The 22,113-nt window shown below is 40.1% G+C and overlaps 1 protein-coding gene across 11 annotated transcripts in view; it reads left to right on the top strand.

Moving 5' to 3' along the window:
- Positions 1 to 22,113, top strand: part of FGGY (FGGY carbohydrate kinase domain containing) — a 478,411-nt gene that overhangs the window by 227,322 nt on the left and 228,976 nt on the right. The gene's annotated exons all lie outside the window — the stretch shown is intronic.

Here is a 22,113-nt window from a genome sequence, read left to right as displayed (position 1 = left end):
GATTAAAGTGATGGAAAGTTCCAGGAGGTGCTACTGGTATAGAGAGATCAGGAAAGTTCAGTCTAGAATGGGGACATTTGAGGAAACATGCCTTAATGAAGAGAGGAAATATTTCATTGTGTAAAAAGCAAGGCAGAGATTTTTTCAATCAGCAAATATATGTTGAGCACATACTTTGCCTCAAGCATGTGCTGGGCACTGGGAATACCAGGATGAAGATGACCCAGTCCCTTCTCTAGAGGACTCAGCAGCTGGTAGAAATGGGAGATCTGTATTCAGAAAAATCCTATACAACTTGCATAGTGCTTTTCCAGGCGGTGAAAAAATGTTACAAGAGTATAGAGAATGGATCAGCCAGCTCTTCCAGGACAAGTTAGGAGGTGAAAACTAGAAAGTGAAAACTTGGATAAGCCTTTTAAGAAGCAGTAGTAGAATGTGCAGAGGCTCAGAGACATGAAAATGCCCTTCATAATCGAGGAGCATTTTGGTGTGACCACCTCGCCATTCAAATGTGCGAGAGGAGCAGCGAGAGGCAGCCGGGAAGACTGAGCCTGCGTAGCACACTCTGACTGGAATCAGATGACCTGGGTTCAAACCCCTGTTTTGCCACTTGTTAGTAAAGAGCTTACCTGCTCTGTGCCTCAGATTTCCCTTCTGCAAATGGGGATGGGAATAGTGCCTCACAGGGTTATTTTAGAGATGCCTTCTCCTGACACATTGTAAGCACTCAACAAGTATTAGCTACTCCCAGTTGGAAGCTAGAATGTAAAAGGCCTTAAATTCCCAGCCAAAGAGATTGAATGCTAAAATTAATTTCAAGCAAACCTATCCAAATAGCTTTCTCAGCACTGATTTTGATGTGAAAAATATCTGGAATATTCTTCGTTATCAAGCATGTGCCTTGGTAGTGTAATTACAATTTTTAATACTAATGGATGATCTTCCATTAAAGTAGTAAAAAGATACCATCTCTTTTAAGCTTAGAGCAAAAGCTTACTTAAGTGAAATTAAGCAGATATTTATTTTGTCAGGCTCTGGGGAGGCTTCCGAAATTATTTGCTCCCTGCTAGTGCCTTGCACTTTATCTTTGCAACCGCACTTACCCTGTAGAGTCATAGCTGGACAGGAAACTGTATTCCTGCAGCTCTACCTTCAGTGTTTCACGATCACTGTTTCTCATCTGCCAGGCAGTGCTGATTTCGCTGTCTCATACCCACTCTTCTTTCTGCCAGTGTCTTTTGTGAGAGGAATTTTATCTCTGTCCCTTTCTCTTCACCCCATTGTCTCTTCTCCAGTCTTCAAACCCAAACAAAAAACATACAAAGTTTGCTCATATTCATTGCAGTCTGAGCTGGTGAATGTTCTTCCAGAGCCCCTTAGGATTTCTGCACCCATACTTGTAAATGTTTCCATCTTCATTTTTTTTTTTTTTTTTTTTTTTTTTTTGTTTTTGGGACGGAGTCTCGCTCTGTCGCCCAGGCTGGAGTGCAGTGGCGCAATCTCGGCTCACTGCAAGCTCCGCCTCCCAGGTTCACGCCATTCTCCTGCCTCAGCCTCTCTGAGTAGCTGGGACTACAGGCGCCCGCCACCACGCCTGGCTAATTTTTTGTATTTTTTAGTAGAGACGGGGTTTCACCGTGGTCTCGATCTCCTGACCTCGTGATCCACCCACCTCGGCCTCCCAAAGTGCTGGGATTACAAGCGTGAGCCACCGTGCTCGGCCTCCATCTTCATTTTGTTGGTGGTGATGACAAATAACTTGCCTCTGTTCCCGTTTTAGTTAGAAATTACTGTTTACTGGAGACGGAGAATGGAAAATATATCAAGGGGCAACATGAGAAAATAGGTTATTTTGATTACTTCCAATCATCCATCGTTAATTGAATTCATAATATAGATAACCAAATAAAAAGAGTATTTCAATTTAAACTTAGAATGACTTATAGGTTTTTTTAATAATCTGATTTCCATTCTTACTACTTCTTGCAGCAGTTTTCAAACTTGAGTGTGCATAGGCACTCATGGAGCTAGTTAAAATGCAGGTGACTGGGTCCCCACCACAGCAACTCGTTCTGATCAGTGGCTTTAACTGGGGCCTAAATATCTGCACTGTATTCAGCCCACACATGAGCCTGATGAACTTCACCAGTGGTACCTTAAAAGATAGCAAGAGGGGCAGACTAAACTCACGTTGGTTACCATCAAAAGTTGTCTGTACATAATCCAGAAAGAGCAAAGTTGAATCCAGGCTAATTGAAAGACTGCATTTTAAATTTTTTGTTTCAAAAGTAGAGCAATAAAGAGTTTTTCCAATGTGTTATACTTCTCGTGAGCTGGATACCACCTGCCTACCTAGATGCCACTTAATGTGGACAGCAACTTTCATGGCTGCGCACATTCTCACCACCCCCATTTAAAGAGAGGAAGGAGACTCGCTTAGACTCAGGCAGCTAGTGTGGTTGAACAGAGAGAACCTTGGTCTGTCTGGCCCCAGCTCACTCTCTCTTACCATTACATAGCTTCACCCAGGCCAGCGTTAACAGCTGTAGATGATTTTCTTCTAATGTTCTAAAACCTGAAGACATGGAGCATCTTTTAACCAAATGCTCATCTCTGGGGAAAGCTAAGTCTCTTCTATTTTGTTGAAAGAGACAGTGTTAGGCTGTCGATCTGTATTGTTACAGGTCCCTGAGCTGGATTTAGCCTCAAGAGTTGAAAGTGTATCAGCCTTGTGACTCACCACCATGAAACCCTCAGATGGGAGTCTTCTACCAATATCAATAATATGAATGAAAACTTTATATGCCTTCTGGTTTGAGGCCTCTCACAGCTCAAAATTGTAAAGAAAAACCCACGCAATTGGACTTTGTGAAATATATTAAATATGCCCGGTAATGTGGCTCTTCAAAGGAATTTATATACTGTCTGATTTACTGTGGTGTATCATTATAGCTCAGCCAAATGCATGTGGCCTAATAATTTGTCTCCATTATGCATATCTATCATTAAATATAACATGCAGACAATAACTATTTAAACAACTAAATAGATGATTATATAGCTGTCTCTCCCACTTAGACTGCGAACTTCTTATGAACAATGGAATCTAGTCATCTTCATCTCTGTAGCTCTTAGCTCAGTAAATGGATGAATATATGCATGAGTGAATACATGCGTGAATGAATGGGTTTGCTTAACATGCTAAGCACTAGACTAGTTACTGTGGCAAATACAGTGATACAAAGAAATAGAGGCAGATGGATTGAGTTCTACAGGAATTTTAAAAAGGGAAGAATCACTTTCAGTTAAAACAGTAAGGCAAAGAAAAAACAAAAATACTAGTATTTATTGAGGGAACTTCATGATAGAAATATGCTGGAGAGTCTACGTGTATAATCTTCACATTGACTCCAGCAGCTTGCTCAAGGTCACACAGCTGGCAGTGAGAACCCCGTGAGGTTAGCTACCATGGTCCTTCAGGGAAGTGGGAAGGGATAGCCTTTGAATGAATCTGGGAGAGTAGGTGTATTCTCCACTGGAAGCAATGAAACGTAGAGTATTCTGGATGGAGAGAATAATATAAATGGAGGCACTGAAATGAGGTCGCGGAATGGTAAGCATTTCAGTTTGGCTGAAACCTATGATATCTCTAAGGGATTCCTGGAAGAAAAGGATGTAATGATCAAATAGGTGGAGATAGATTGGGAGTCTGTCGCATGTGAGTACCGTTTTGGAGTTTGTGCTTCCTCTTTCTCCCTGGAGGCATTGGCAAGTCACTGAAGGTGATCTCAAGCTAGAGATTCATTTTAAGCATGGCTTTGTATACTTTTATACACACTAGTTGGGGGAAAAGGCAAAGAGGTTTCCTGAAATAGGTTTTGGCAGTGGGGCTTGAAAACAAGATAGGGAGTTTGACAACTTTTTAAAACAAATCCACGCATTAGGCACAAATTATTTAAAATTTTTGATGTTCTTTATATTCTCCTAGCTCTTTCTATCTGCATAGCTATTACTAAATTAAATGTATAAAAATATTTTTACTTTTTAATTTGAGATAGATTTCATCTTATATTTGGCAGAAGATAATAATAACTTGTTAACTTCAAGACAGTCAGGGTAATTCATCCACTCTCAAACTGGGCATTCATTTACATCTATTGTCTTCAATGGAGATATCTAGTATACTCACTCATTTAAAGTAGAGCCATAAATCCTGAAGTTAAGTAAGCAAAACAAAAGGCCTCTCAAAGCTGAGAAAACACTTGCCATAGAGTCCACACACTGTAGGAAAGTACAAGGATTATTCTCCGGCTGTTACCCAGCACTGCTAACTTAGAATTATAGATAAAATATGCTGTAATTTTAATAACTAATAGCTGACTATGCAAAAGTATTATTTTCTCCTAGCTTCAACCAACAGGTAACATATCTGCCTTTCATGTCAGGTACTGTGCTAGGTACTAAAGATGTAAATATGAACAAATTATAGTCTCTGTACTCAAAGAGCTGCCATTCTGATTGGAGAAACAGGCAAGTAAGCCATCTGAGTAGGATGTGGGAAGTGTCTGATAAAAGCATGTCTGGGCTATTACAGGAGTCTAACCTCACTTTACCTGAGCAAGTTAGTAAAATTCCCTCCCCTTCCCCCAAAAATGATTGGTTTGGCACTTAAAGATGAATTGGAGGGAGAAATAGGAATTTATCAGATGGACAAGACGGCTAGGCAGGGAGGAGGGTGAGAAGGAGAGGGAAGCAGAGCGAGGTAGTATGCACCAAGATCCAGAAGCATGAGGGTACCCCATTGGCTGCAGAATACAGAGTATACTATAGTATAGAGTATGCTGAAATGGAAGTGTGAGAGATATATATGGGGACAAAGTTTTTGAGGGCCTTGAACATCATTTAAAAGAGTTTGGAATTTTTATCCTTAAGGTACTAGCTTGTAAACAGAAACTTTGGAGGCAGTGAGGTTAACGGACCAGAAGACGGGACTGTTGTAAGAGATCTTGAAGGCCAGAACTGACGCAATTCCAAGGCAGTATCAATGGAATAAGAGGGGACATTAAAAAATTAAAAATAGGCTGATGAACAGTGGTGGGGTCCTTTAATGCATGGGCATAAAGTGCTACATATATAGCTCTCTGAAGCACGAGTGCACTGGACAATGATGGCATGGCACTGTTTAACAGAAGTAAGCAGAGTCTATGTGTCAGGAGGATTGAGTGTAAGTCTCAAATCTGCCCTTACCAGTTATGTAACTTCTACAAGTCACCTCTTTAGACCTCACTTTTTTATATAGGTGCGAAGATCAAGATTCATGCTTTTTCTTCTAATATATCCACTTTTATATGACAAAATTTTCCTACTATTTAAGTGGTATTGTTGGAATAAATGTGATCACAAATAGAATGTATTTAATTCATTAATTTATTCACTTGCCATTTATTGAATTTTTTTTTCTGGCAACAATGGACTGTCCTCTTGGTCCCCAAAAATAAAAAGCTGGTGAAAATTAAATATATCCACATATTCAACTCACAAGGCACCAGAGAGCTACTAAAGGACTTGAGGGGCCAAGATCAAAAGAGAAGCCTAGAGAGCTGGGTTCAACATTTCCACCCTTTTTATACGCTGAGCATTTGCTGACTCGCTGAGATTTGGACTCAACATTTCCACCATTTTATAATACGCTCTGAGCATTTGCTGAGTTGAAACCTGCAACTCAGAGGCCAAGAAGCTAAACACCAGTTTGGGCAGTCTGCAGGCTGGAAGTATAAATATTTGAGTTTGGACATCATTGAAGATGGTGACTACTAGTAAATCCTCTAGGTGTTACTTGGGACCCGGAAAGTCAGTGTAAACTAAAAATAGACAAGCTTTACAAAGGCCAAAGCCTGGGTTTGAATTAAATTAACATCTGATTAAATTCAGATCATCTATCCCTACTTGAGCTAACTGCAAGAAGCAAGGTTATATCCTTTCTAGAGGTAGGTAACATAATCAGAAGCTCAATTTATAACTAAAAGTTTTCATATGTAATGTCTGCATTCAGTAGACAATAAGCATGTAAAATGTAAACAATTTCGAAAATCAAGAGTAAAAACAAACCCCCAGAAAAATCCGTATGCTGGTGGTATTTGACATGAACTCTAACATATCTGTGATTAATATGGTCAAGAAATTATAGGAGAAGATGGAGAATTCAGCAGAAATCTGGGAAGTAGAAAAAGAAATGGGAATTCTAGAATTGAAACTAATAATTGAGGTTAAGAACTCACTAGATGGAGTAAAGTCAACAGCATACAATATAATTGAAAAGAGAATTAGAGAACTGGAACATAGATCCGAAAAACCTATTTATACTACAGCGAATATACAAAAGGATGGAAAATACATGAAATACACAAACAAGTATGAGATATATATAGCATGGTAAAGAGGTCTAACAGAGGTGTAGTTGGAGTCCAAGAATGAGAGAAGAAAGATAATAAATCATACATAGAAGCTATATTTGAAGAGATATTGGCCAAAAGTTTTTCAAAACTTAGAACTCGAGTGAGTTATTTTAACTTTTGAATAATCAATTAATGCAATTCCATATTAAAAGGATACAAGAGAAAAATTATATTAACAGTTGTTTACAAGTGCTTTTGATACAACTTAGCACATATTCATGATTTTTTAAAAAATTATGGCAAACTAGGAGTAGAAAGGAACTTATTTTGATTAAGGATATCAACAAAGAAACAATGCAAATATCATACTTAATGGTGAAATATTAAAAATGTTCCAATTCTTACCACTTTTATTCCACAGGGCCTACCTAGTGCAACAAGTCAAGAAAAATAGATGGAAAATATAAGAATTAGAAAGAAATAAAGCTAACATCATAGACGATACAATTATACACATACAGAATGTCAAAAGAATCTATAGATAAAATATTAAAATTAATAAGTAATTTAGCAAGGTTGCTATTGCAGAAAGTCAATACAAAACTCAATTTTATTTCTCTAATCCAGAAGCAACCATTTAGAAAATAAAAATTTTAAAATAGCATGATTTACAATAAAATAAAAATATTAAGTACCTAGGAATGAAGATGTGTAAGACATCTATGCAGAAAGCTATAAAACATTGAGAGAAACTAAAGAAGCCATAAGTAAATCGAGGGATATATGATGTTCATTGATTGGAAAACAGTATTATAAATGTGACAGTTTCTTCCCGGTTCTATAGATTCAATGTACTGCAGTTCAGAATTCTAGCAGATTGGTGTGTGAGAGGATGGAAATTGGTAGACATCCTAAAACTTGCATGGAAAGGATCAATAATAAGACAATCTTGAAAAAGAACAAAGTTGGGAAAACTCCATAATGCCAGATAGCAGAACTTATTACAAAGTAATTAAGAATGGTATTGAGGGAAGGACAGACAACCCAGAGGAAAACAGATTAAGGAGCCCAGAAACAAACTCACACATGTATGGACAGTTAATCTGTGGCAAAGGTGCCGTTGCCAGAGCTGTAAGGAAACAATGTATTTTTTAGTGAAATAGTATCCTGCTGACTGGTTATCAGTATGGCAGAAATTGAATTTTGGCCCTTCTCCTTATACTATACATACAAATACATTCCAAACAGATTAAAAACTTAAGTATGAAATGTAAAAAGTAAAGTTCCTAAAAGACGAGATCTTCATGACCTTGAGATAGACAATTTTCCTAAATAGGACATTAATATAAGTACAACCATAAAGAAAAGGATTGGTATATAAAACTATGTTAAAATAGAAACTTCTTTTCATCAAAAGCTTCCATTAAAAGAGTGAAAATGCAAGCCAGAAAGTGGAAGGAAATAGTTGCAATGTATATAACAAAAGATGTGTATCCAGAGTATATAAAGAATTTCTACACATTAATGAGAAAAGAACAATTATGTTGACAGAACAATGGTTAAATATGTATATATATGTGTGTGCATATATGTGTGTGTATAAATATGTGCATATATGTATTTGAGCAGCTTTGCAGAAAAGAGGATATACAAATGGACAATAAGATACGAAAAATTTTCCAGCCTTGTTAGTCATTAGGAAAGTCCAAATTAAAACCATAGTATGATATTACTACACACCCTGCAGGTTGGCTAAAATCAAAAAGTTTGATAATGCCAAGTATTGGGGATATCAAACACCTGAAATGCTCAAGCATTGATGTGGAAATATGACCACACTTCGGGAAAGAGTTTGGAAGTATCCTGATAGGCTATGATTCAGCAGTCCTATTCTTAGACATATATCCAAAAGAAATGTGTACCAGAAAAAAATATATAATAATACACATAAAACCATTATTTGCAATAGGCAAAAACTGCAAACCCACAGTTCCCATCAATAATAGAATTCATCAATGTTTGGTTTATTCATTGAGTGGAGGATTATACAGTAACAAAAATGTACAAAATATTGCTACATGCAGCAGTGTGGTTGAATCTCACAAACATGGGTGACTGAAGCTGGCACAAAGAAAATACACTGAATGGTTTAAAAATTAGGCAAATCCTATGGTGTAGACATCTGGACAGTGGTTATCTCTGGTAAGGCATGGTATTTGGAAAAGGACATGAAGAGGTTTATTTCTTGATCTGGATAGGTGTGTTTACTTTGTAAGAATCCGCTAAATTCTATACTTAAAATTTGTACCTTTTTAATGTAGATTATACTTCATTGATAAAGTTTATTAAAAATATCAAAGGCTCTGGGCAGCCCTGTGCTAAGCACTGGGAATGCAGACATGAGTATGAAATAACCTGGCTCTGAAGAACAGAGAGGAGGAGGTGAGTGGTAATTAATAAGCAATTAGAGAAGGAGTTTGTTAGACGTGAAGTCAGGGTGTGTCACTTTATACGTCAGCACACACAGGAGCAAGCCCCAACTCAACACACTTCCTGCCTGTATTAGGCGCTTCATAAATGTTAAATTCTCCTCCCACCTTGCTATACTCATAATCGTGAGTAATCAAGAAAGGGAAAAATTATGTTAAGAATCTTCTTTTTTAGTGCACAATCCATGTTAGTGATAGTGGGTGGCAAGTAGGCTTTTTTGTTTGTTTGTTTGTTTTTTGATGTCTTTAACAGTGAGCCTTCCTCAAACAATGTATTAGATAGAATTGCAACTTCCTCAGCTGAAATTAGTTCATCAGTGACTACTTTCTCCATGGAATGTTAATACGTTGAGTTTCTCTTGTATATATAACCAGGGATTCTGAGCTTCTCTCATCTCTGCCTTGGGCCACACAGCCCCATAGAAAAGTGATGGAAGGGAGAAGAAGGGAAGAACACCTGCCTGCCTGCTAGAGTTTCGGCTGTAGATTGGCAGGCAGACAGCTGAATGAGGGAGGATATGGACAATGAAAAGGACCGTCTAACTTGAGGGCACAGTGCCCACCGACAGCACAGCAGGTGCTGCCAGGCCTGTACAGGGCTGGAAATCATGGCAAGATGGTAGCTGCTCTATCTTGTCTGGCCCAATTACTGCCTCTGGCCCATACTTAAGGGAGTCTGGGGAGTTACCATTCCAAAGAACTCACAAGAAAACAGGACTGACTTGGACATATTCCAGGTTTGCCTAGTGGTACTTCAAAATGGTGGATTGAATGTTATTTTTAAAATCATTTTAAAATTATTTCCTTTGAAATACAGAATTTAATAGGAGAAAAAGCAGAAGGAGAATGAAAAATAATATGGATATGCAGAATATATCCAACAGAAATGTGTACTTGAGTGTACCAAAAGTATGTACAGGGATACAGATAACACCATTTCAACAGCTTAATGGTTAGAAAAAAGTAGGATTTCTGGAGCCAGACTACCTAAGTTTATATTCCATGCTGTCACCTACTGTCTTTGTGATCATGTGTCAGTTACTGAACATGCTGAGTCTAAATATTTCATCTCCAAAATGGGCATCATCATAGCAGTTATGAGAATTAAATAAGTTAATTTACCTAAAGCACTCAAAACAGCACGTGGCCTGGGTAAATACTACACAACTACTAGCTGCTGCTGCTGATAACAGCTAAGCCATTTTTGTGGCTGGGAGTCAGCAGCCACAGCCAGGGTGGCGGAGATCCTTCTAATCATAAGGTCAGAGGAAAGAGGGCCTCAGTAAAGAAGCCTTCTTAGGCCCATACAGCAGGAATTACTTCTTGCCAGAAGACTTGTTTGTCCTCTGCTGAAGCCATGATTAGTCTGCCTCTGCCATGTCCTTGGCTCCTCAGGAGATTATAAGCTCTTTGAGGACAGGGATTACATTTTTTTTCAAGTATTATTTCCCCAGCAGTGCTGAGCACAGTGCCTGATGTAAAGTTGTGCTCTGTAAATGTTTGCTGAATTGAATCCTTCTAAACAAAGGAGGGAGATACTATTAATCAGGGCTGAACATGTGACAGCACTGTTCTTTCAAGCCAAGACTGTATGTATGTTCTTTACTTTTTTTTTTTGGGGACGGAGTTTCACTCTTGTTGCCCAGGCTGGAGTGCAGTGGAGCGATCTTGGCTCACTGCAACCTCCGCCTCCCGGGTTCAAGCAATTCTCCTGTCTCAGCCTCCCGAGTAGCTGAGATTACAAGTATACTCCACCACACCCGGCTAGTTTTGTATTTTTAGTAGAGATGGGGTTTCTCCATGTTGGTCAGGTTGATCTCGAGCTCCCAATCTCAGGTGATCCGCCTGCGTTGGCCTCCCAAAGTGCTGGGATTACAGGCATGAGCCACCAAGCCTGGCTTTTTTTACTTTTAAATCATCATTTCCCTTTTAGAGATGGGATGTCAGAGGCCCAAAAAACTCAGTTCATTTGCATGAGGTCATGTAAGTGGTGATATCTCGAAGTGTCTCCCTCAAAGACAGTGCCCTCCCTTACAGGCACTCATTCCCTAAGGCACCTAGGATGGGCACAGAGAAAGGAGAACCAAGCTTGGTTGGGGCTTCTGTCCAGAGAAGGTGGGCAGGTGTCAAGAGCAGGTGCAGAGGTGGAGAGGAGAGCTAAATCTTGTCCTCAGTAGAAGCAGAGATGTCATTTCAACTGTAGGTTTTGAAAAATGTCAGTGCATACCTCATGGGATTTTCTGAATTCATTTTTACTCTCATCTTCTACACTATTTATTTACCTAAGCTGTTGTTCTCTTTGAAACTATGTCAGCCACATGTCATTCATTGTGCCACAACCCTGGGCTTTTTTATCCTGCTTAGGGTTTTGTTTTGTTTTGCTTGTTTTTTCTCCCCAGCTGCTCTGCCTATCACTTAATTCTCTGAGCCCTCTGGCCTGAGTCTTATCTGGTGGTGCAGGTCACCTTACAATCCCGTCTCCAGTCTCCTGGGAATAGTGGTGGCCGGTGACGGATAGAATCAACATCCAGCTTCAGAATCTATTTGTCTTTTTGGTATTATTGTCCAAAGCTTCAGTCAAGGATAAATTAATCAGTCTAGATGTGGGAGAGCCCTCTAACCCTCCCCAGGGAAAATCCTAGCCTTTATAGAAACTTGGCCTGGTTTTGGCTCTCAGAGTTAATTCCAAGCTGTGAAGAATCTGTCAATGTTCAACTAACCCCGACAAAACCTTTGGAAGTTTCTGTTGCAACCGAAACTCATATCACAGGAGGTGGTACTGAGCTTGGCATCAGAGATTGGAGAGAGAAGAGAGCTAGCCTGCTAATTAATTTTTTTTCCTTAAATTTCAGGCTTTTTTTTAGTTTAAATGTCCTAAAGAACCTGTCCTGTCACTTCCCATCTCTTTCCTGATGTTTTCCTCAAGCATCTCACTGGTTTGTTTTATGTTTTTGAGGGGATTATCTGGGGTGCTGATTACTTTCCCTACCTTCAAGGAGCCTTTGAATAATTTTATAAATGAGACCATTTGTCTAGGGGCAAGAGAAGGTTGCTGAAGGCAACCTAGTTCTGCTTTCTCCCAAGAGAAATTGTACACTAACATTTGTTTAGTAGTGCCTATATCCCAAGTCCAAGGCTCTTGCCTTGTACCTAGGATGAACAACTATTCCAGTTTGCCTCAAGATAAGCTGGGGGGTTTCCTTGGGACCTGGACTTTAAATAGAGTGTAGAGGAGGAGAGTTATCTTTTCTTCTGTCTATCCTAGGTTCATAGCTGGGGCCCTTTTAACAAAAGATAAATTAACAAGAGAGAAGCATACACATTTATGTAATATGTTTTATGTGTTATGGGAGGTATCATACAGAAATTCAGACCCAGAGGAACAGTTAAACATGAGTATTTTTATGTTAGGCTTGATGAAGAGTAGACAGACGTGGAAAAATATGATAGGGCAAGAAGGGCATGATTTAATGGTAATAAACTGGGGAACTTAGCAAAGCCTGTTAATGCAGATCCATCCGTGTGATCCTTCATCTCCAGATATAAGGATGGTGCTTTCCTTTGAGTACAGGGAGGGCACCTGTCACGTGAGGGTCTTATAACCTGTTTCAGGGGACAGTCAGAAAATCCTTCCTAGGTTTAATGACCTGCTTTAGGGGAGAATGGTGGGGGAAAGGTAAGAGCGACCTCTATGCCTCTATGATTTTCTCAGATACCTTTAGCTTAAACTATTCAAAATACTAACATGCCATATTTTGGGGTAGCATGTCCTGAACCCCATCAAGTGCAGATACCAGGAAAAATGACCCTGTAAAGGAAATGCCATTATTTCCACCTTACAAGCGAGAAAAATGAGGTTCGAAGAGGTGTGTTCACTTACAGAAGTTTGCACAGGAAACTGGTGGTGAGAAAGAATCAAATATAGATCTGTCAGACTTCAGACCCAGAACTTTACACCAACCAGCTTCTTCAGAATGCAAAGTTCCGTCTCCTTCAGTTTTGTACCATCTGGCTATTTCTCTCTACTGTGTATTTGACTTTGTCTCTTTTGTCTCAGGGTGTACTTGAAAGCCTTTCCCTCCCCATCTTCCTTCCCTGATGGCTGATACACTTCTGCCTCACCTGCTTTAGGAGCCCCTGCCTCCAACCATCCAAACTAGGTCAGGGGCTGGGGCTCCTTCCTTCTGTTAGACTATTCAGATCTGAGTCACTGGTCACTCCCATAGTGTTTTATAAATGTCTGCCTGTGTATTTTTCCACCACTGCTAGACTGGGATCTTGTAGAATGCAAGGAAACAATTTTCATCTTTAGATTTCTAGCACCCAGCATAGTTCCTGGCTTATAATTGGGGATCAGTAAATAGCTGTTGAATTAATCAATTTATAAATTTTCAGGAAGCATTTGTGTGCCTTCGAGTCACAGTGTTTGATCTATTTAAGGACTTGTTCCATAAGATGCATTTGTAATGCTTAGGCCAGTTCTCTTAATTTTTTTTCTATTTTTAATTTTTACAAAGTAATTTTTGTGAGTTAACTTGGCTGTTTGGATTAGATTTCAACCTGATACTTTACCATGCCTAATGTCTGAGAATGAGAAATTGTCCTTTCTGAAATCATAGATGGTAATGTCCAAGTAATCTAGAGGCTGTGCTGAGGTTAGGAAGAAAGGAATTTCTGACATCAAGTTTTTGCTTTGTCTTCACTGTGGATTTTTCTAGTTTTCTCTAAGTCTCAGATTTCCAAGCTATACATATTAGCCTACCTTTGAGATTCAATCTTTCTGGGTAGAAAGGAGAAACAGAGGAGTGAGACCCAGTTATCAGAAGGTCTGTTCTTTGTTCTCTCCACTCCTCCCAATACAACCAGCCTCTTGAATTGGTTTCTGATTGCTTTAAGTCATAGAGGAGTGTGGCATGAAGACAGAAATGGTGAATGCCATCCCAGGCTAAATTGCAGTATGCATGGTGCTACATGTGATTGTGGCTTTTTTATGAAATAAGCAGATTTTGGTTTATTCTTAATGTTTAAAATGCTAGCCTGGGTTATACCTACTACCTGGTACCTCATTTTCCTTATTCCTTTGGGCTGCCAATTATTTTGTCATCAGTTGTATAGTCAAGGACAGAAAACAGATGTTCCAATCAATCTAAGTAAACCCAAATAACTCTGGCAAAGCACACACCGTGCTGAAAGCAAATGAACTGTTATGCCAAGCCTTGCTATTAACACCAAAGATTGGAAGTTGTTGGTAGTAACATCAAAAATGGTGAAAATATATTGAGTAAACTGTCCCAGACATTGTTCCACTCAGTTAATCTTCATGATAGCCCTATAAGCTACATTCTATCATCATTCCAATTTTATAGATCAGGAGACTGAGACACAGGAAGCTTAAGTGATTTGACCTACTTGCCAGACTTGAAACCAAGCAGTCGAGTTCCAGCACCCTTGCTTTGAACCATTACGCCCTAATTAGTTCATATATCTAGTAAATGTCTGTTTACATCTCATGTGGAAAAAGACCTTCCCTATTATCTTTCTTGCTCTGCAGAGGGTGAGAGGGTTGCAGGGGAGGGGGAAATGGCAGTGTCAAGGTGTATAAAATTTCTCTGTTGACTTAAAACATAGCATTATTATTATTATTATTGTTATTATTATTATTTTTTGAGACGGAGTCTGGCTCTGTTTCCCAGGCTGGAGTGCAATGGCATGATCTCGGCTCAGTGCAAGCTCCACCTCCCAGGTTCACGCCATTCTCCTGCCTCAGCCTCCCAAGTAGCTGGGACTATAGGCGCCTGCCACCACGCCTGGCTAATTTTTTTGTATTTTTAGTAGAGACAGGGTTTCACCTTGTTAGCCAGGTTGGTCTCAATCTCCTGACCTCGTGATCCGCCCGCCTCGGCCTCCCAAAGTGCTGGGATTACAGGCATGAGCTACCGCGCCCGGCACGGTAAAAGTAAACCTACTTTAGGATTTAGTTGGAGTAAGTTCTAGACCACATTTCTTTTAAGGTCAAAGCAATACTTCATGAAACATTGGGATTACCTTTTTGACTTTTTTTTTTTTTTTGAGATGGAGTCTCGCTCTGTGACCCAGGCTGGAGTGCAGTGGCACGATCTCGATTCACTGCATCTTCCACCTCCCGCATTCAAGCAATTCTCCTACCTCAGCCCCCGAGCAGCTTGGACTACAGGCTTGTGCCACCATGCCCAGCTAACTTTTGTACTTGTAGTAGAGACGGGGTTTCACCATATTAGCCAGGCTGGTCTCGAACTCCTGACCTCATGATCCACCCGCCTCGGCCTCCCAAAGTGCTGAGATTACAGGCGTGAGCCACCATTCCTGGCCACCTTTTTGACTGTTTTACTCCCCTTCATTTGCTAGGCTTGAGGTTAACCCTTTGGGTTTGCTTTAGCAGCATTTAGACAGTAAGTCCTGAAAGAGACCTGAGTTCAGCTATCTTATTGTCTAGGAATACTTAGAGTTCTTGTAAGTAGTTGAAAAGAAAGGAACTAGCTTCTGTGAACTCCACAAGATAATGTAGGGTAAGGTAGAATTAGAGTCAGGTAGATCTGGGTGTGATATAGTCCCACCCCCAGATCCCCCACAATTCAGCAGTGTGGGGCCTTGTAGAAGTTGCTTGAAAAACTTTACTCTCCTTTTCTCTATTTGTAAATCATTGTGATAATAACTACCTTGCAATATCACCATGGGAATCAAATATGATAATATTTGCAAAGTGTCAAGCACAAAGCAATCTCCCAATAATCAAGATCTTAGAACCTTTAGTCTTCACCAGTGATTTTTGACAAGGTATGTTGTGAGGCTCCAGTAATTACATTATTACCCATGAGTTGTCACTCAAAACCAACCAATATTTTTCACTTTTATTCATATTTAAGACACGGAGCCTTTGTCCGTGATTAAATATGCTATTGTTACCTAGAAAATGTCTTATGCTTTACTAGTATGTGACTTCTGCCACACACATTCATTTATTCATTCATTCATTCATCAATGATAACAACAAAAAATAGTGAGCCACTGCAGTGTGAAGACTTGCCCTGGCCTCCGTTTGCTTATAGTGTAGTAGAGGGATCTGTTTGTGTTGTCTGTGCAGACACATAAACTGCAGTTACAGTGACAGAATCTGTAGAGGGTCAGGAGATGGGCTACAAAGGAAGGAGGCTTGGTCGGTTCTGCTGGGCTGGGGTGTTTTGGGGATGTGGGGAGATGTGATCAGGAAGGCTTCTGATGCTGCAACTGAGTCTTCAAAATGGAGTCCATGTTCCCCAGGATTGTTATGGGATGAGGTGTATTGGTGGAAAGGATATCCTAGGCAGAGGGAGCAAAGTAAACAAATGCTTAGTGGCAAGGACCACCAAATCACATTCAGGAATAAGGAGAAAAGGTCCCAACCATATGGAGCCCTGCTTGTGCCAGGCACTTCTGTAGGTCATGGATGGAATATCTCCCATTTATTGAGTACTGGTGTGTTCCACCTAAATCTCATTTAATTCTCACAGCAACTTTGTGGGTAAGTATTGCTATCCAAATTCTTCAGATACGGAAATTGAAGTTCTAAGGGATCAAGGCATCTTTACCCAAGGGGATGAAAGAGGGATTCAAGTCTAACTCTGAAGAAGTAGATAAACAACAAAAACAGCAATAACAATAATAAAAATAATAAAAACAGCAAAGGTTCATATAGTACTAGGCATGTTTTAACCTGTACCGTTCAATGTAATGTCCACTAGCTGTATGTTGCTACTTAAATGTGAATTAATTAGAATAGAATAAAAAATTCAGTCCTCATTTGTACTAGCCACATTTTCAGGGCTCAATTGCCACATGTGTCTGGTATCTACTTTATCAGACAGTGCAAATATAGAACATTTCCATCATCACAGAATGCCCTTATTAGCACTGTTATGGGTACTTTACACCTATATTAACATATGTAATTTTTATAATCTATGAGGAGGATACTATTCATATTGTAGAGATGTGGAAATTGAGGCATAAAGAAGATAAGAAACATAAAGAAGAAAACACATGACGAATGAGTCCTTATTTTTAAGCACTGTGCCATAATACTAACCCAATATATTGTGTTCTGTATAACATAAATGAATGTTAGTCAAAATAATGTACTTCAGTGTCGGCTTGTATGTAGTCTGGTTTAGGTCTTCTGCAGAGAACATGTCTTTGATATGATTCTTATCCTTCCAGAAGCATACAGTTGTCAGTTTGCATACATAAAGCTGGTGGTCACTAGAGAGCCTTCTCAGGAGACCTTCCTCTCCAGGAACTCCAGAAACCTCCCAGCCAGCTTTGGCAAGAAACTCACTGGATGGGATTCGTCAGTCAGTTCATTCATGCAAATGGCTGAATCAAGAGTCTCAAACTGATATAGCCTTAAATAATGTTCAAAACCCTTCTTATCCTTTTTGATACTTCAGAGAAGGTGCCCGAGGTTGTTATTAAAAGAGAATCTTTTTCAAGATGCCAACACATCAGACTCAGAGACTGAAAATCCTAGTTGAGTCCCAACTTCTACCTCTAAGTCACTAAATAAACTCGACTAAATTACTTCACCTTTCTGAAATTCAATTTCTTCAACTGTGAACTGGAAATAAAATACACATATCACAGGATTTTCTAAGGACTAATTGAAGGTTACAGTGTTTGAGGATACTTTGCAAGTTATAAAGTACTTTATATGGCTATAAAGTGGAGATAATTATAACACAAATGCGAGAACTCAGGATGTTTTTCTTCTATATAGCCCTGTAAGCTTTCAAAACTGGCACAGCACGATAAATTATAGGCCAATGTACTCTTAATCATAACATTTGCAAAGCCTCTTTTTTATTTTACATAAATATAGTAGGGACTCAATGCTTGGGTGGAAGTATTGTTGGTTGGATGAATGGAAGAGATGAAGGGAGACAGCATATTAAGTAAGAGAGCTGTTCATGAAGTTTTAAATGCTCCTTTTTTAACATTCTTTTTAAACATTGCTTGATATGAACTATGTGTGTTACATTGAGGGGTGGGAGACATTTAATTCATTGAGTTAGTAAGCCTGTTTTTCTATTTGTTTTTTAATTCAACAAACATTTATTGAGCAACTGCCATCAGTTGGGCACTGTGCAAGTTTCAGGGAAAACACAGTTGATGACATCACTATCTTTTTATGCCTGTTTCTTCAGCTGCTAATTTTGCTCCTTAAACATTTTGAGGATTGCAGAATAAACTGACACCGGTATGGTCATATGAAGGGCCCCAGCAGTACCGAGGGCTGCATTTGTGTCAAAATCACATCTTGTGAATTGTTTCCTGATGTACATGTGCAGCCTGTGAGTTCTCTATGGATGGCAAAATATGTTTCTCTGGAAAGAAGAAAGCTCCTCCCACCTTTTCTTGCTTTTCCCTGCTTGTCTCTGAACCTCTTTTCTCGGGGATAGCCCATCAAAGCAGTGTGTGGCCAAAGGAAAAATAAGATATGTCAGCTCTCCGACTTGTGGTCTTGCAATGAACATCAGCTATGAGTGGCTGCTGAATTGGGGTGGACATTAGGCAGAGTGTAGAGAACTTCTTGAGGGGAAATGAGGCTAGTCCCGCCCAATATATATAATTTTAGGTAAGGAGTTACCTCAGCTCGTATTTTAGGAGAAGCACTGTGTATATACTGAGAATGGCTGAGGAAGGACCTCCATTTGTAATTCATTTCTCTCATTGTGGAGATGAGAGAACCAGTTCAAACTTTTAGGCCATTTGTGGCAGAATTGGGGCTGAAACTCTGTTTTTCTAACTCTTAGCCCATGGCTTTCACTGAGTTTCATGGTGAACTAGCACTTCTAAGTATGTTTTCATTATGTAAGACAATTATAACATCATAAAGTGAGGAGTATAGAAAGAACATAAACTTTGGAGTCAGACAGAACACGGTCAAATCCTGGCACTGCTTCTTAAATCCGTGTGGCCTTGGGCAAGTTACCTGAACACTCTGCTCTGTTCTTCTGCTTCTGCATCTATTAAGAGGAAGAACGAATGTTTACCTTTTATGGCTGTTGCAAAGATTAAATGAGAGAACATTCAAGGAGTCAGCACAGTTCCCAGCCTATCTTTGATGTTGATATGTTTACTAGAAAGGAAGGAAGAATCCAGTTGTCTCTTGAGAGGGTGTTCAGATGATGATGATGGTGATGATGGTGGTGGTGGAGAGGGTGACAGTAGTGATGATGGTGACAGAGCTACCATTAAACATCTCTTCTTAAGCGTTTCTGCAATATCACAACAATCATTTGATGTTGTGATTTTCCTCATTTTATAGCAGATCCTTCTGTCTCCAAATTCTATCCTTTTCTCATAGTAGCACACTAGTTCTCAGGTTCTAAGTCTAGATATAGCAGCAATGAATCTGCCAACCCAAGAAGAAACAAATAAATATTTCCTATACATTTCTTTTTCCTTCATTTTAATTCCCTTTTAGTATTGACTGACCCTGTAACATTAACTTTGCCTGTACTTTATGTTTATGCAACCAGTAAATGTGGGTGATTCTCAGGAATTCCTTGAACCTATTTATGATACTGTGGAGCAGCGTGGCCAACTCCTTTTCTGTCAAGGATCTCAGAATCAATATATTTAAGATCCCAATATTTTGAGATGTACAGATAAGTGAACATTGACTGCCTGGCTATTAGATTTTTATCTTAGAGAAAAGCCTGTGAGTCTTGGTGGGGAAGAACCAGCACTTTGGAGTCAGATTACCTGAAAGTGAATCACAGCCCAGTTCCTTGTGAGCTGCATGACCATGGTGAAGTTACTACTCATTTCTAAGCTTCGATTTTCTTATCCATAAAATGAGGATAATACTAATACCAATGACATTAGTTTGTTGTAAGAATAAAATGAGACATGTATAGAAAGAGCATGTAAAAAGAGCTCAGTTAAAATGAGCTCATATCTTGGGTTATTCCTGTACAAAAGCCTTTGTGCCCTGAATGGAGAATCATATCACTCAGGATCCGCCCAGCAAAACATAAACCACTCTAAGTGTTTAAAAAAAACAGGTAATTTAATACCCAAAAATGGTGATCCTGATGATGGAGGAGCTGAGAAGGGCTACATTCCCTATGAAGCAAATCAGAGATCAGTGAAATGGAAGCGGCTACCAGCCCCAGGCTGGAGGGACTAAGGAGGGAGGTGGTGTTCTCATAGTCTGAGGGCAGGGCACACCAGCCGATGCTGGAGCCATGGCAGCCCTGTCAACAGAGCCTGAGTGGTGGAGGGGAAGCAGCTGCTGCCTGGCACAGAAGAGAAGTAGATAGGCTCTTGCTTCCCCTTTCCTCCAGCCCCAGATCTCCCAGCAGGGCCAATCTTGGCTGACTTGAGTCTGGGAACTGCTGCCTGCAGGGGTAGCCCCACAATACTGAGCAGAGCAGGGGACTTGATCTGAAAACACATAGGCCAAGGATTCTTGCAGGCTAAAGTCTCAGACTTCTATTGCATGGTTGTGGATATCTAACTACTGTGATAACTAACACAGAAAGTTTGGAAGAGTCTTACTTCCCCCTGCTGCTAGACCTCTGAACAATAGCAGAGATTCACAGATTGCTGTGCCCCAGAAGGTAGAATTTGGAAAAAGCAGTGGAAAACCCTCGAAAGCTGTAAGAGGCCTGTCTGTGGCCTTTTTCTCACATTACTTTCTAGCAAGGGCTGCTGCTGAGCAGCCTGTGCCTTCAATATCTGGGGATTTGTGGCCTGATGAAACATTCCCACCCTGCCATTTACCTGGCTAACTTCTGCAGAATTGAATATAGACTGAACTTCCTTGGCCCCCTATAGGTGGGTTAGCTGCCTTTGTGGCCCATCCTGTGATATACTGATTTCCCTGCACTGAAATGCTCTATTTAGGCTTCCCTCTCCTTCCCACCAGACTGTGAGCAGGGACTTGTCTTCTTCATCCTTGCATCCCCAAGCGTTTGTATTCTTACTTCCTGTATTGAGCTAGCTACTGTGGTAGGTCCTGGGCTATGCATGTAAGTAAGAGTGCCAGCTACTAGCAACTTCTATCATAGAAGGGAGGCAGATGGGATGTATGATGCTTTAAAATTACCCATGTCTTTTGTGCTAGGGAAGTCCATTGCATGAGACTATTTAACAGGGAGAATTGTCTGTCCTGGAGGGTCAGGGAAGCCCTATAATTAGGAGTTGCTCTGACAGAGAGGTTGGGGGAATGGCATTCCAGGCAGAGGGAAGAGCAAATGTGAAGGTCTTGAGGTGGGAAAGAGCATTGAGGATTAGAGATGGAGAGCAAACGTGGCATTGCGTGGGAGCTGATGAGGTCAGCAGGACCTGTTCTCTCCTGTGTCCCAGGCTCTGCGTCCTGCCTGAGCACTTTCCACCCCCAGCTTTGTGTTGTAGTCCTGCAAGTCTGCATGTTTGCAGCTTCCACATCACACCTAGTATATATCGTTGTGTGCATAGAAGGGGCTTGTTGGATATTTGAACAAATGAATACAATTCCAGACCCTAAAGAGTCTTTCTAGCTTTCTTGTCACATTTGTAACTTTAGTTGCCCTGCAAGTATCAAGGAATATGAGCCCTATGGGGAAGAAGCCTGAATTTATACCATTTATGGGAAACCCTCTGCTATTTGGCATTCTATTACTAGGAACTCGCTCTCAGTCATTCTCTCCTTCACAATTGGAGTTCTGCGATATGTAGTAGTAAGAATGGTGACCTAGGGATGCCAAAAAGATTCAGTCATCAGACTGTCCTTTGCTTTTGCTTCTTTGGGATTGAGATGTGATGTGTTAAACCAGATTCCATTTGGCTCCGCTCCTTCTTAGCAGTGACCTTGGGCAAGTCAGTTAACCTCTGCAGACCTTAGTTTCTCCTCTGATGTCTAGCATTAATAATATCTGTGATGGTGTTAAAATGAGACCATGTATGCAAATATGTAGCATAGTGCCTGGTATTTAGTGAGCACAAAATAACTGATAGCTGCTGCTTTTATTATGACTATCACAATTACTGCCATTATTATAACATTGGGTGCCATACGTTGACCAGAACAAAGCAAAATCTGAGCAGGCTTCTGAGTTTTCCCATGCAGGCAAGTATGCCCTTTGGGTTTCTCCTTGAGACTGCCCTACACACAGGACCCTTCCTCCATGTTATTTGACTATTAAAAAGAAGATTTGTTAATGCTTGCT

This window comes from Hylobates moloch, unplaced genomic scaffold (assembly GCF_009828535.3).
Source record: "Hylobates moloch isolate HMO894 unplaced genomic scaffold, HMol_V3 SCAFFOLD_18, whole genome shotgun sequence".
Classification (NCBI taxonomy): domain Eukaryota; kingdom Metazoa; phylum Chordata; class Mammalia; order Primates; family Hylobatidae; genus Hylobates; species Hylobates moloch.
The sequence above is the reverse complement of the archived record's forward strand: the minus strand, read 5'-3'. Positions and strand labels throughout refer to the sequence as shown.